The sequence below is a fragment of the Equus caballus genome, chromosome 4 (genome assembly GCF_041296265.1).
Source record: "Equus caballus isolate H_3958 breed thoroughbred chromosome 4, TB-T2T, whole genome shotgun sequence".
NCBI classification, from domain to species: domain Eukaryota; kingdom Metazoa; phylum Chordata; class Mammalia; order Perissodactyla; family Equidae; genus Equus; species Equus caballus.
Window position 1 is genome coordinate 85,892,510 of NC_091687.1, and position 14,841 is coordinate 85,907,350.

Consider the following 14,841-nt stretch of genomic DNA (forward strand, 5'->3'; position numbering starts at 1 on the left):
AGTAATGACTAGTACACATTTAATAAAAACAATTATATTACATATTATTGTAAGTGTAAAATAAAAAAATACAATTTTATTTAAAATTAATTTTAAGATAACTAGGCTTTCTTTTATAATTAATGTGCTATCAATAATAGCATTAATTGCTAGAATATGAAAGAGTTCAGTAGCTATTTTTTCCCTCTCTAATTTTCACCTTTAGATGTGAGAGCTGAGAAATCTTGTTGGAATAAATAAGCTGATGGATCTGGAAAGAGTTTTACAACTAAATTCTCTGAACTACCAAGTTATATGGGGAATATCACCTAGATATCTTTCATCAGACTTTATTTTAACTATCTATTAGTGGATAGTTCAATTGTTTCACCCTTTAATTTTGTAAGAAAGAATGAAGTAAAAATACCTGATTTGGAGCATGGTTGTTACCTACCATTAGATTCATTCATTTCTTCAAAACCAACACTTACTTTAGTTCCAAGATTTCTTTTTTAATTCCTAGAGAGATACTCCTATCTTTTGTACAGTAAGAAGTGAATACTCCGGTTTGAAGCCCAGTAGACTAGTCTATCTAACTGTTCTCTGCACTCTTTACTGTTGATGTGCTAGAATGTATTGCTATATAGGCATCGTTAACCCCATCCTTTCCACTATGTTCAAAGGTGGTGAGGATGTGCTTACGATGAAAATGAAGAAGAGACAACAGAAGAAATGAAAGTGTTTTCAGAGCATGATGGATGTTATACAAGATTAACAGGATAAAACATTCCATGATAGGAACCATTCTGAGAGGCAAAGTACAAATCATTCAAGAAAATGACTGTGCCTCATTTTAAAATATCCAGGGACAAAATGTTTAAATTCTTCTTTAGCGATTTAGAACTTATTAACAGTTTTTCAGAACCTAAACCACTATCAGGTAGAAAAGCTTCTATATCACCAAAAAAGCAATAGAAAACAGGAAATAAAGAACTGTGCATTAATAGCCAGTGCCCACTGGACTCTTTAGCAACCTGAACTGGAGTAAATAGCTTAGACACTAACTAATGGGTTTCTACCATTTCTCAGTCTTAAAGCTTACTACTAACCCAGTACCAAGAAAGAAATAAAACACAGTCATGTGTCACTTAATGATGGGGATATGTTCTGAGAAGTGCACTGTTAGGCGATTTTGTCCTTGTGGGAACTTCACAGAGTATGCTTACACAAATTTAGATGGTATAGCCTACTACATACCTAGGCTATGTGGTTCTAATCTCGGGGGACCACCGTTGGAAATGTGGCCAGTCGTTGATGGAAACATTGCTGTGAGGCACATGACTTAAACTGGCTCAACCATGCCCAGTAAGACAGGTCTGGGCTCAGCTTTCTCCATCTGCCAAGTGAGTGTGGAGAGACTCTGAGGTCACCACACCCACCTATGGCATCATTTAACATGGAATAATCCTGCCAACATAAAGTTGGTCTAACAAGTGCTCAGAATATGATTAAATTCGGTGAGTATTTCACCCTATTCAGTAGGAGTCAGAAGGTATAGAGGGAATCCCCCCCATAATGCAAGACAGTAGACTGATGTATGTGCAAAGATGATGTATGTCCAACTTCATCCATTCCAGGCATTAGATCTGGCTGTCTAATATGGTAACTAATAGCCACATGTGGCTATTTAAATTTAAACTAATTAAAGGTAAATAAAATTAAATTTTGAGTTCTTCAGTCATACAAACCTCATTTCAAGTACTTAAGATCCACATGTGGCTAGTGGGTATCATATTGGACAGCGCAGATATAGAACACATGCATCATGGCTGGAACGTTGCATTAGGCACTCATCAATCAGGTGGAAAGCCAGTTTTGAATTTTGTGTAATAGACACATGAGTTCTTTGGAATATAAATATTATATGACTAATCTCTAACAGAAAGGAATAAATAATTTATTTTAATGGCTATTAGCATCTTTAAAATCACATGAGTATCATTTGATGTATGGAAGGATGAGATTTTGTAGTGGCCTGGATGTTAGTAAATTTTTTAAATTGAGCAATTTATACCTTTACAAATAAGAAAAGGTTAGCCCTCTAATGTTTAAACCAATCTCGTTACGTGAAAATAATTTGTATTGTCACTCATCTAATATTGAGAAATAAGAAATTAAAACATGTTGTTGTATAAATAATCATTTTAATCTTGACTTTCAAGTTTTAAAACAGATATTATTATAATGTGATATAGATGTATGTGTGTCTATGCATGTGTATGTGTTTGTATATCTGTGGAAGTTAGTTTTTTTTAATCAAACTTTATGCTTTACATAGAGTTTACTCACTCATTTTAAGTGCATAGTTTGATGAATTTTGATAAATGTATGGCTATGTAATCATACCATAATCAGGTTATAAAATATTTCCATCATCCCAAAAGTTCCAATGAAGCCCCCCCACCCCCATCTTTGCAGCTGTTCCCCATCCCAAGACCAGTCCCTGGAGACCGCTGAGCTGCTTTATAGCACTGTAGATAAAATATGTCTTTTCTGAAGTTTCATATAAATGGAATCACACCATATATACTCTTTCATGCCTGGCTTTTTGTATTCAGCATAATATTTTAAAGAATAATCTGTGTTGTTTTGTGTTAATAAGCAATGCCTTTTGATACTGAGTAAAATTACATTGTATACCATAATTTGTTTAATCTTTGACAGGATGATTGACAAAGGATTGTTTCCAGTTTCTGGCTCTTATGAATAAAACTGTTATGAATACTTGCACACAAGTTTTTGATTGGAAATGCGTTTTCATAACTCTTGGGCAAATAATTAAGAGTGGATTTTCAGGATTATGTGATAAGTTTAACTTTAAAGAATTTTCCAAGGTATTTTAAAAATTAGTTGTACTATTTTCATTTTCAACAGCAATATGCAAGATTTCTGTGCAGTTGTATCTCTTGTAGTTTTAATTTGCATTTCCCTGATGACGATAGAAGCATCCTTTCAAGTGTTTATTGGTCATTTGTATACCTTCTGTGAAGAGTGTTGAAACTTTTGTTGGGTTGCTTGTCTTATTATCCAGTAATAAATGTTCTTCATATATTCTTTACATAGTCTTGACAGGAGTAAGACATAGTCGTTGCCTAAATATTTTCTCACAGTCTGTTCATTTTCTTAAAAGTGTCTTTCAAAGAGCAGACTTGCAGAGTGTCAAGTACTCAGTCTGGCACCACCTTGCTCCTCGTTGATGCTGGATGGGGTAGAGGCTCAGCTCACTGCTAGAACCCCCTAACGCCACCCGGGGGAGACTGAGGCATTGCCTGCTTCTGCCAGGAGGTGCATGGAAGATCAGCTCCTTGTTTAGCATTGGAGATATCCCTCACAGGGGAAGCTACATGTGAATATTTCACCCACTTTCCTAAGGACGAGCGGGAAATGGAATGAAATCAACCTCCCAGTGGACCCCAGTTGGGGGTGAGGGCACAATATTTTGTAGGTGTTTGGCTGAAGTAGGGTGAGTATTGTCAAAAACATTTTCTGTTGTTAGGCCACACTTTTCCCCATCCTTTGGCTAGAGGGAATAGGATTTTCTTGGAGTTTTATCTGTGCCTGTGGACAGTTCTGTTTAGAGGCTTCTGGAATGCACTATCTGGATTATATGGGAAAACCAAGGAAATCACTATCTTGCACTTCTCATCCCAAGGGCCCTAGGGAGCACACCTTCTTCTTTTCACCTTTAAGAGACTTCTTATGTCTGTAGTTGTGTTTCTAGGGGTTTTTAGTTGTAAGGAGGAGGAATGGAACTAATATTTCTATTTGCCAGGAAACAATATATAAAATTTAAAATCTCATTTACAATAGAATCAAAACATCAAATATCTAAGAACTATTTCATCTAATGACTAACTTTTATATAATGATAGGTGTCTAAGACTTTAAACTCTACAAACTTTACTGAGAAAAATTAAGGAATACATAAATAAATAGGAAAAAGACCTTGTTCATGGATTTGAAAACTCAATATTGAAAAATATCATTTTTCCAAATTGGATTTATAGATTAAATGCAATCCCAATCAAATCCCTAGATGTATTTTCTAGACATTGATAAACTCATTATTAAAAAATTATGCGTAAATTCAAAGAACCTAGAACAGTCAAGACGATATTGAAGAACTGATCAAAGCTGGAGATACTAACTAAGAGATTTCAAGACCTCCTAGTAATTAAGGCAGCATGGTATGCTCCCAAGGGTAGACATACATGCTAGTGACGAAGAAAGCCCAGAACAGACCTGCATATATTTGTGACAAAGTTAACGTATAGTATGGTAAGAAAAAAATGGTCTTTTCAGTAAATAGTGCTTAGATAATTGCCCATCTATATGGGAAAAGTAATAATCTGGCCTCTATCTCACATGGTACAAAAAAAAAGCCAGATATATTGCAAATACTAATGTGAAAAATTATAACACTGAATCTTTCAAAGGAAAGAAAGGGGAAAAGATCTTCATGACTTTGGAATAGGCAAATATTTAGTATGCTAAACACAAAATTCTTAGTCCTAAAAGTGCCTTCAAATTAAGAACTTCTCTTCATCAAATAGTCCATTGAGGAAATGAATACAGAAGTGACTGAGTGGGAAATATATTTGCAATACATGTGTGTGGCAAGGGAATTGTATCCGGAGTAGACTAAAATCAATAAAAAAGGTAGACAACCCAATGAAAAACGTGCAAAATACCTGAACAGATATTTGACGAAAAGAATATTCAAATGGTCCAAAACATATGAAAAGGTGATCTAAATCCACAATGCAACACCACAAAACACCCACCAGAAAGACTAAGATGAAAAAAAGTAGACAGTAACTAAGTATGGGGAAAAACATTCAGCAACTGGAACTCACGTGCACTTTGGGAATAGTTTGTATTAACCCTTTGGAAAACTGTTTATCATTATTCCACGAACATGCACATAGTCTATGATGCAACGATCATGGTATATACCCCCCCCAAATATGTACATATCTTTATCAAGACACATATAAAAAGAAAGTTCATAGAAGCACTGTTTTTAATGGCCTAAATTTAGAAACAAGCAACCATATATGTACTGCAATATCCATACATTTAAATATGATACAGAAATTAAATACCAAACTACAACTATACAAACAACACAAATTAATCCCCCAGCTATGCTGAGCAGAAGAAACTTACACAAAAAATATGTACTATAGACTTCATTCATACAAAATTTTAAAACAAGCAAACTGATCTGTGGTGTTAGAATTCAGGATGATGGTTTATGCTGTGCTGGGGAGATTGTGACTGAAAGAGAACACAAAGGCGGGCTTTGGTAATGCTGGTCATGTTCTATTTCTTTATATAGGAACTGATTACATGGGTGTATTCACTTCTGATTTATGTGTGTTTCTGTATGTTTGTTATACTTCAGTACATTTACTTGTGAGTGAGTGTGTGTATGAATTTGATCACTTCCCACCATCCACAGTGTTATCGCTGATTCAAGTTGCCATTATCCATTGCTTAGCCTTTCTGCAGCTCTACCCCTGCCCCCACCCTACACTGACATCACTCCTTCTATCCTGGCTTCTCTTCAGTCCAGTCCTCACAGAGCAGTCAGATTTAGCCTTTTGAAACATAATTAGATTTTATAATTCCTCTGCTCAAAGCTCTTCAACGGCTCCCCATTCCACTCAGAGAAATAAATTCAGTGTTCCCCTGCTCTCCAAGGTTAAATGTGCTTTACTACCTTTCTAAGCTAATGCCCTTCCAATTTCTTCACTCAGCTCCAGCTACATAGTCTTCCTTGATATTCCTCAACCACACTTCCTGTGCTCCTGCTTCAGGGCATGTGCACTGGCTGACCTCCACCTGCTATGTCCTTCTTCCATATATCTGGAGAGCTCACTCTCTTGCTTCTGCAAATTTCTGCTTAAATACCATCTTAGCAGAACTGCTCTTCTTAACCACTCTATAAAATTGCAATCCCCTCCCTCCCCAGTTTTCCTTATCACCCTCAGACTGGTTTAGTTTTCTTCATAGCACTCAGCAACACCTAATATATCACTTCTAATTTTGTTTATGAATTTATTGTCAGTCCCCCTTGATGAAAATGAAAGTTCTACAGGGGAGAGAGTTTGTATGTTTTCACTCACGCTTTATGCTCCAGATAAAGAGTACCTAGACTCGCACCAGGCTCAGGGGCAGAACTAAATAAATATTTGCTGACTTAAGGGATCAGTATCCTCAGATGCATATGTAATGTGAACCACTTTTCGATCTTTTTCTCTCTGGATTGAAATGATAAGCTTGGAGTCCATATTTGAGAAGGCTAGACCTATTTTTCCTTATCTTACCTCCTTCAGAATCCCAATTATTATCAGTTTCCTTAGGTTAGTCATCACAATTCTAAGACTCATACAGCCCCTCCCAACTCTGACTGGAAGACAGAACTTCCATCAAGCAGAGAAAGAGAACATTGCCTAATATGAGGTGACCAGCGTCTTCTTATTTTACTGACCCTTCTTTCACTTGCCTGGTAAGCATACTCGAATTGCACTGAAGAGATTCCAATTACAAGGATTCAAAGATGAAAAACATCTTTCAAGAACGTCAAACTAATTCCTAAACCAATGACCATAGCATATAGATTGAAAGAATCAAAAGAAAGTTTCAAAACACTGCAATCTTTTCATTAACCACAAAAAGAAGGATAAGGGAAAAGATAATGCCAAAAGTTACACTGTCTAGGTTTGTATCATGACCAATCTGAGAGAATATTGGAAAATAAGCACCATCATAAACAGTGATAAGCCACTGTGAGAACACTGGTTGTAAGACGTTCTAGTATATTCACCTTACTGCTCGGGTACCTGTGCTATTCCAACCACAGCAATAATTTTAACCAATAGTTTTAAGAGAGAGGTCTGTAAACTTTTAATTCAGAGTGTCACATACTGACAGAAATTAAGCCACATTTGGGCCATAGATGAGTGTGTATGCGTACATGTATGTGTGTGCAGTATGTGTGTGTGTGTTTTTTTGGGGGGCAGTCAATATATCTGTATGCATGTATTATTTTTTAATTTGCCTAATTACTAACATTTAAAAATTAGATAATTTCACATAAAATTTTGACTTCTACTTTGGCTTGAAAAATCAGCATATTTTTACAATGTGTTCCTCCTTGGAAACAATAAACTACGATTGAGTAGCAGTCACCCTTTAAGAAACCTGCTCCTTCCAATTCAAGTTCCCACACATTCCCTACTCCCCCACCCCTGTTTCTGTAATAACCAGTTCACTTCGCTCAGTTACTTTTCTTGCTTGATACTAATAGGCATTTTTATTTGGGAATTTCAAATAAATATATTATATATTTCCAACGTAATATATATTTTGAGCAATATATTATCTTCAAGTTTAATTAATTCACTTTCTCTTTTTTTCTTTTACCTCTTTCTAGACAACTTTGCTTTGTCGAGCAGATATAATTATCCTTAAAATAAAACAAAATAAAATAAGGAAACAGTTCTACAATTGTTATGTGGCGTTTACATAATTCCAGCAATTACTTATCAAGAACTTGAATTTAGACCTCTACTATTTATAATTATCTTTCCTTTAGATAAAACAACTTTTGCTTGGAGAATCTCAGCATCTGGCAGTACCCAGGGAAATTAACCTAAGGTAATAGAAATAACCCTTTTCTAAATTTTGGAAAGCATATGACTTCAACAGGGGCATCAAGGTCACTTCATAAAAAATCTCCTAGTTTCGATTTTTTTCAAGAATTTTGTCTTAAACCATCATAGCTTTACTGTGGCCACTGTCTATGGTAGAAGACAATGATCCTTTAAACACTGAAGGTAGCAATGGTAATGAAGATGAAATCTTTATTTGTTACCAGGGGAAAAGACTGTCCAGCTGCAATATCTAATGCTCATAGTACATCCATCATCCCGGTGCTGGTGTGCTTTTCACATTCTTCACTGAGTGAAGCCCTCCCAGGGTTTGATCATGATTTTTCTTGACTGATGAAACCTCAATTTACCTGTATTAGCGACTAGCCCCAGTCTCAATTTTCGTAGATATCAGCTTCCCCAATGCCAACCTTTACAACTGGCACTAGATATCTGGTTTGTACTTTGATAACACACCTATTTCTGGACTCAATTTTCTAACTGTCTCTTTTGATGATTGTGAGTATAGTATTCCATTCTAGGAGAGAATGAGATCCACAAACCATTCATACGTGGATATGACTAATAAAAATGTGTTTTCAGTTAATGAACTCATGTGATCAACTAGCCCATTCAGTTTTATTTCTTGAGAGATATTTTGGCATAATTGGAAAATTTCTGACAGCAAATAGAATATACTTAACTTTATTAACATTAAACAGGAGTTAGGGAAAAAATATCAAGATCTTTGCCCTTTCTAGTAATTATTGGAATCAATTCTGAGTAAATCATATCTTAGACTACATAAATATTCTCTATATCTATTAAGAAGGAATCACAACAAATGTTTAATTAATTTTCTCTAAAACAAAATGTTCTGCAAAACATTATTCTCCATCCAGTTTCCTGAAATTTTGTACTTAAATAGAACCCCCTTATATACTCTAAAACCATTACGTTTTCATAATAGAGTCAATTTCATAGTTCTTCGTCACAGAAGAATTATAAGTGACGTACACTCGTAAATTCACCATTAGGGACAATTATACATTACAGTGGCTCTGAAAATTACTGAATTTGCGGTAAGATAGGCAGACACTAGGTTTTAAACATCCCTTAATGCACATCATACTAAAACACTATAACAATTTATTTTAAAAATGTAGTTGTTCTTAGGACTTGTTAAAATTCAAACCTTACTAATTTCTTGTAAATATTTGCAGAGCATTAGTTTATAAGGATGGCCATACTCTACAACTGTTCAACTTCATTAAGAAAATATTAAGGTGTCTATAGAAGTAATTAAAATCAGTTCTCACTTGCATACATTTCTTTTGCAAGACTGATTAAGATTTGATAACAGAAATGCTTTCTGGATAGATTTAATCAACTCTAAATGGTCACCAAGGGACAATGCCCTGAGCACATATGAGCAAAATCAATAGCTTCCCATCTTGTGTGATCTGAAATGCTCAGAGAAATTAGCACAGACCCCTGCCCCATTGACTCTACTAGTTGAATTGCAATCCAGATACTATTCATATATTCAGCTAAAGAATGGAAGCTCCTTTGTAAGATGTAAATATTGCTGGAACGGGTATCATTTTAAGTCAATTTTCAGCCATCTACTTATTATTACATTGATTAATTAAACACTTTGCAAGACCTCAGAGACTTGCTCTTAGGAGTAGTAAATTTTGATAGAGGTAGATGATGTCCAGAGTAGAGTGGAACAAGCATCTTTGGGCATTGTAGCCACAAAGGCTGAGCCTTCAAGGGCAACTTCAGAAGACCTATCAGGCAGAAAATGTAGAGAGCGGAAAAGATGATACAGAAGCGTGGAAATAGGAACTTAAAAGTAAATTCTATATGCTTCATAGCTGGGATATATTTTGCCTTTGCACAGTTGTTGCAGAGTCTTTTTAGAGATGTTTATAGATTGATCTCTTCAGGCTACATTATGCAGGTCAATAATAGTTAAACGGTCTGACGTGGAATTTACATGTTAACATCATATTTGATGTAATATTTATCCCACATTTGAACCTGTGAATTGCCAGATCACAGGAGAGATACGAGTTTGCTATTTCACACAACAGATTGGCTGCCCAAACTCGGCTGGATAGGGGAGCCTCCTGATTCACCTCTGTGTTACACAGGTTTTCTTATGTGCTTGACGTCAATTAACACAGACATATAAGACTATATGGAATGTATCCTTTATCATGGCATACATATATCAGTATCTGGATGAAGAAGAATGAGACAAATGAGTTCAAAGTTTGTTTATAATATCATTTTTTTTTCAACCAAATAATTTTTTCCCCTTCATACTCTGCAGAAAGTTGGAAATGTGTCATTTGGGGCAAAGGAGAGACAAGGAGATACTGCTCTGTCTGTCTCAGTTTCTTTATTACAGTGCGGCTAAGAAACCACATTCAGATCATATGACTACTGCCAGGACTGCCCTGGGCAAAATAATTTCATTAACGTCATTAACATGCACAAGCTAACTGCTCTAACACTCATTCCTGGACATGTTCTTCTCTATGCATAGCAAAATCAAAGCAACTAAAGTCACTATGTCACATTCAAAGTATGTGTTATACTGAGGTGGGGACCAGTTTGTCTCCTCCCAGCATCACAGGAAAGCCATTGCGGGGGGCGGGGGGAGGGTAGTACTTAGTATGATTCAATAATGATATTGATCATTCTTATAATTTTATATAAATTATGAAGCTATTTACCATTTGAATTGTATCATACAGTCAGAAGGTAAAAGAAGAATGTTTCCATCTTCTGTCCCTGAAGACAGACGCATTATCTGCAGAGTGAATAGTAGAGAATTGGATGATCTAAACTACTGGAAGAGAACATATAACTCTGAAGGAAATGTGTTAGTCTGTAGACACTTTCTAAAGCATCCATGCAGGTGACTATTGTTTACAAACTTAAAATAAAACAGCCTAAAATATACTCTGCTCAGCCTGGGTATGCAGTTTTCAGAATCAGGGGGAGTTTTCTTTCAAGGTGGGTGCCTTAAATCAACAAAGCAAATGTTATTCACAGAAAAACAAGGACAACAAAAAGCTGTCAGCTGTACAAGCAAAACTTCATGCCAATAAAGCTGCCGGGCTACCTGCCAGTGAATATTTATTTAGAGAATACCCTTTGGGAACCCTTATTAAGTGGGTGTAATTCTCAAGAGGCTGTAGCCTCATAGACACTGCTACTTGGACTCAACACCTAATCCCACAGACTTCCTACTCCAAATTGACATGAAGTCGTCAGCCCAGCTGAATTAGTCCATCTACAGACAAATGTCTCCCATCTGCTCATTTGTCTTCCTTTCTATGGCACTCTTCTGGCTGCTTAATAGAGCTATGCCAAATTTTATTGTTAATATTTTTATTTTGTATTTACTGTAATGTTTTGCTCTAAAGAGTTTCCATTCATTACTGGATTAATTATCATAACAACCTTATTAGATAGATATGATTGTTAAGCTCATTTTATAAGGGGGGAGGATCAATAACTAATTTTCCCAAAGTTACACCGTTTACAAGTGTGAATCTGGGTATAGAATCAAGGATTATTTGATCTGAACTGCCATGCTTTGCTCCTCTTTAGAATCAGCCCATGACGGATCAAAGATGAGTGAAAAGGTGAAATATTAATGTAGTAAATTCTAAGGTTCTTACTGAATGTGAATGTTATTTATTGACCTGATAATAGACTCAAAAGATATGCCAAACAGAGACTGCCTGAAAAGGAGTAAACATTGTGTTTCTTAGGGATAAAGTCATTGCAACGTGTTTTCCCAATAAGGATACAAAAATTATTTTGAATGAAAAATTAATGAATAGGTTTTCAGTCCAGCATGTAAGAAGCTTGAAAGTCACCACTCCACCCTAACAAGTAAACAGCTGAACAAACTAAAAATCAACAAAGCTTCTCAGATGCATAAGAGAAATGAAATCACAGGGCAAATTGATGCCCCCAAATTGGAGCAACCCACGGGTGAATACAGAGAATCACAACTTACCGGAGCAGAAACGTATGAATAGGAACCAGTGCTGAGGTAGGAAACCCGAACTATAATTAATGAATTGCTGGAGGCTGGGTGTGGACATCTCTGAGATTTAAAGACTCCAGGGGGATCCAGTCATAGGAGACCCCTACACTTTTATTAGTTTTGCCTCCAGGATCTCTCCTAGGTCGTCACAAGGAACATAGGTGAAAAATCCCCTTATACTTCTGGCAGGAGGAGAGGAAAAGGAACATGTTAAACATATCATTCTGTTCTTCTTAACAAGGTCTGCTCTCAGAAGAAACTATTTAACAAGAGCCTAATCTGCTGGGGTGTTATCAGAGCCTGACTAACATGGGAGAAAGTAAATATCCAACTCCAGCCAGCTCTAGCCTTCCTGTCTCACCTAAGGGGTGGGGGTGGGGGAGGTGACTGATAAGTATGTGAAATTCACAGTCCAGACTCACTAAAAGGCTGAGACCTAATCACAGGATTATAGAATAATTTCCCTCCCTCACATCTTACTACTACATACCAAAGCTTATTTATAGCAGTTCCTTTTACCCAGTACACTATGCCCAGCTATCAAGAAAAAATTACAAGACATACTTAAAGGCAAAACATACAGTTTGAAGAGACAGTGCAAGCATCAGAACCAGATTCAGATACACCAAGAATGTTGGAATTATCAGCCCAGGAATTTAAAACAACTATGATTAATATGCTAAGGGCTCTAATGGATAAAGTAGACAGCATGGAAGAATAGATGGGCAATGTAAGCACAGAACTTGAAATTCTAAGAACAAAAACAGAAAGAAATGCTGGAGACTGAAAATGTGTGACAGAAGTTAAGAATGACTTTAATAGGCTTATCAGACTGGAAATGGCTGAGGAAAGCATGTCTGAGCTTGAGGATATCTCAATAGACACCTCCAAAACTGAAAGGCAAACAGCAAAAAAACTGAAAAAAGCAGAACAGAATATCCAAGAACTGTGGGACAACTACAAAAGGTGTAACATACATGTGATGAGAATATCAGACAGAGAAGACAGAAAGAAACAGAAGAAATATATGAAAAAATAGTGACTGTTTCCCCTAATTAATTCCAAACACCAAACCACAGATCTAGGAAGCCCAGAGAAAACCAAGTGAGATGAATACCAAACAAACAAACAAAAAATAGTACCCCTAGGCATATCATTTTCAAACTACAGAAGACCTGAAATAAAGGAAAACATCCTGAAAGAAAACAGAAGGAAAAAACACCTTACCTGGGAGCAAAGAAGGTAAGAATTACATGCAACTTCTCCTCAGAAACCATGCAAACAAGAAGAGAGTGGGGTGAAATATTCAAAGTGTTGAGAGAAAAAAACACCAACCTTGAATTCTCTGCCCTGTGAAATTATCTCCCCAAAGCGAAGCTTTCCCAGACAAGCAAAAATTGAGAGAATTTGTTGCCAGCAGACCCACCTTGCAACAAATGTTAAAAGAAGATCTTTAGAGAGAAGGAAAATAATATTGGTCAGAAACTCAGATCTCCATGAAGAAAAAAAGAGCATCAAAGAAGGAATAAGTTAAAGTAAAACATAAAATTAAAGATTTTATTTTTATTATATTTGATTTATCTGACAGATAACAGCTAAGGCCATGGAGAAAAAGCTTCAGAGGAAATGAAATGGAAAAGAACACAGTGATTAAAACGATTGATAACAGTTGAGACACCAGATGACAGCTACCCAAGTTATACAGAATAGGTGTCACTAAAGAAGAAAGCTAAACAAATGGAAGAAAAAAAAATCAAAATTACATTTAGGTAAAATTTTCCTGAACTTACATCTAGAAAACTGAAAGAATGCAATACGTCCAAAGGAAAAATAATATAGTCAAATCAAACCAAGGTATAAATTAATAAAGGCATGGAGCTTCAAAGATTAAAAAAAATCTTTGGACATCTAGACAAAGATTAAATCACCCAAGGGGAAAACAATCAGATTTTTGTAAAGAAATGGAAAATGGTAAGATAATTATTACAAAGTCCTCAAGGAAAGAAAGTATGAACATCTCACAATTTATATCTGGACAATAAGGAAAAGGTCAACAGACCATATTTTTACCCATTCCAAACACCGTGAAATATAGAGACCATAAACCCTCTTTGAAAATACCTATGGCCAAGTAGGAGATGAATGAAAATGTTGTGCCGAAGAACTCATAGTAAGCATTGAATTCATTTAAATATGGGGTTAAGCCTAAATATCAGTGGGAATTTTTCTAACATAGTAGAAGATAAAGTTCTATGATTTACAATTTTTTATTTTATAGTTTATACTCTGAAAATATAGAAAGGATGAGAGAGATGGAGTATAAGAAGAGGGTAGCAAATATGGTATTTAGAATTGGTAAATTGAGCATTATAAATATAAATATGTATTTTACAAATAAAGGAAACCACTTTGTGGACTAAAAATGTAATAACCTCAGAATATAACAAATTAGCCTCAGGAAGGGGAGGAAAGGGAGGCGGAAGGGAGTGGAAGTATACTAATTATATCATTACCTAGAGTGAGGAATCAATACATGGTCTCTAAAACCAAACAATTATACACTATTATAAACTGCTATAAATTTAACCACAAAAAGGACAAACTGAAATTTTCTGAAAGAGCACATAAGCACAAAATAAAGCAAAGCAAACACCATCCTACAGCGAAAGAAAGAAGGAGAGGAAGAAAGGGAAGAAGAGAAAAGGAAGAAAAACAACAAAGGCAAGAAAGAGAAGCATAAAAAATGATAACAGAAAGATGATAATATTTAGGCCAAATGTATCTATAATAAAAAAATAAACAAATTCATTGTCATAATATATCTAAATGTCTGGATTGAGTTTAGCTCACACAGCAAAACCAAGCTATGTGTTTACGTAAGAGGGAGTGTCAGGACACAGGGACATGGACAATAAAATACTAGCACTACATTCTGTAAGTGTAAAATAAAACATGAATTGTTGGGAAAACTCACAGGCAAAGAAGAAACAAAGTGCACTGGACCTCATCGTCTTGCCACACTGTGACAAGGAGGACATCTGTATTGGACGCACCATGGAAACGGTTTCA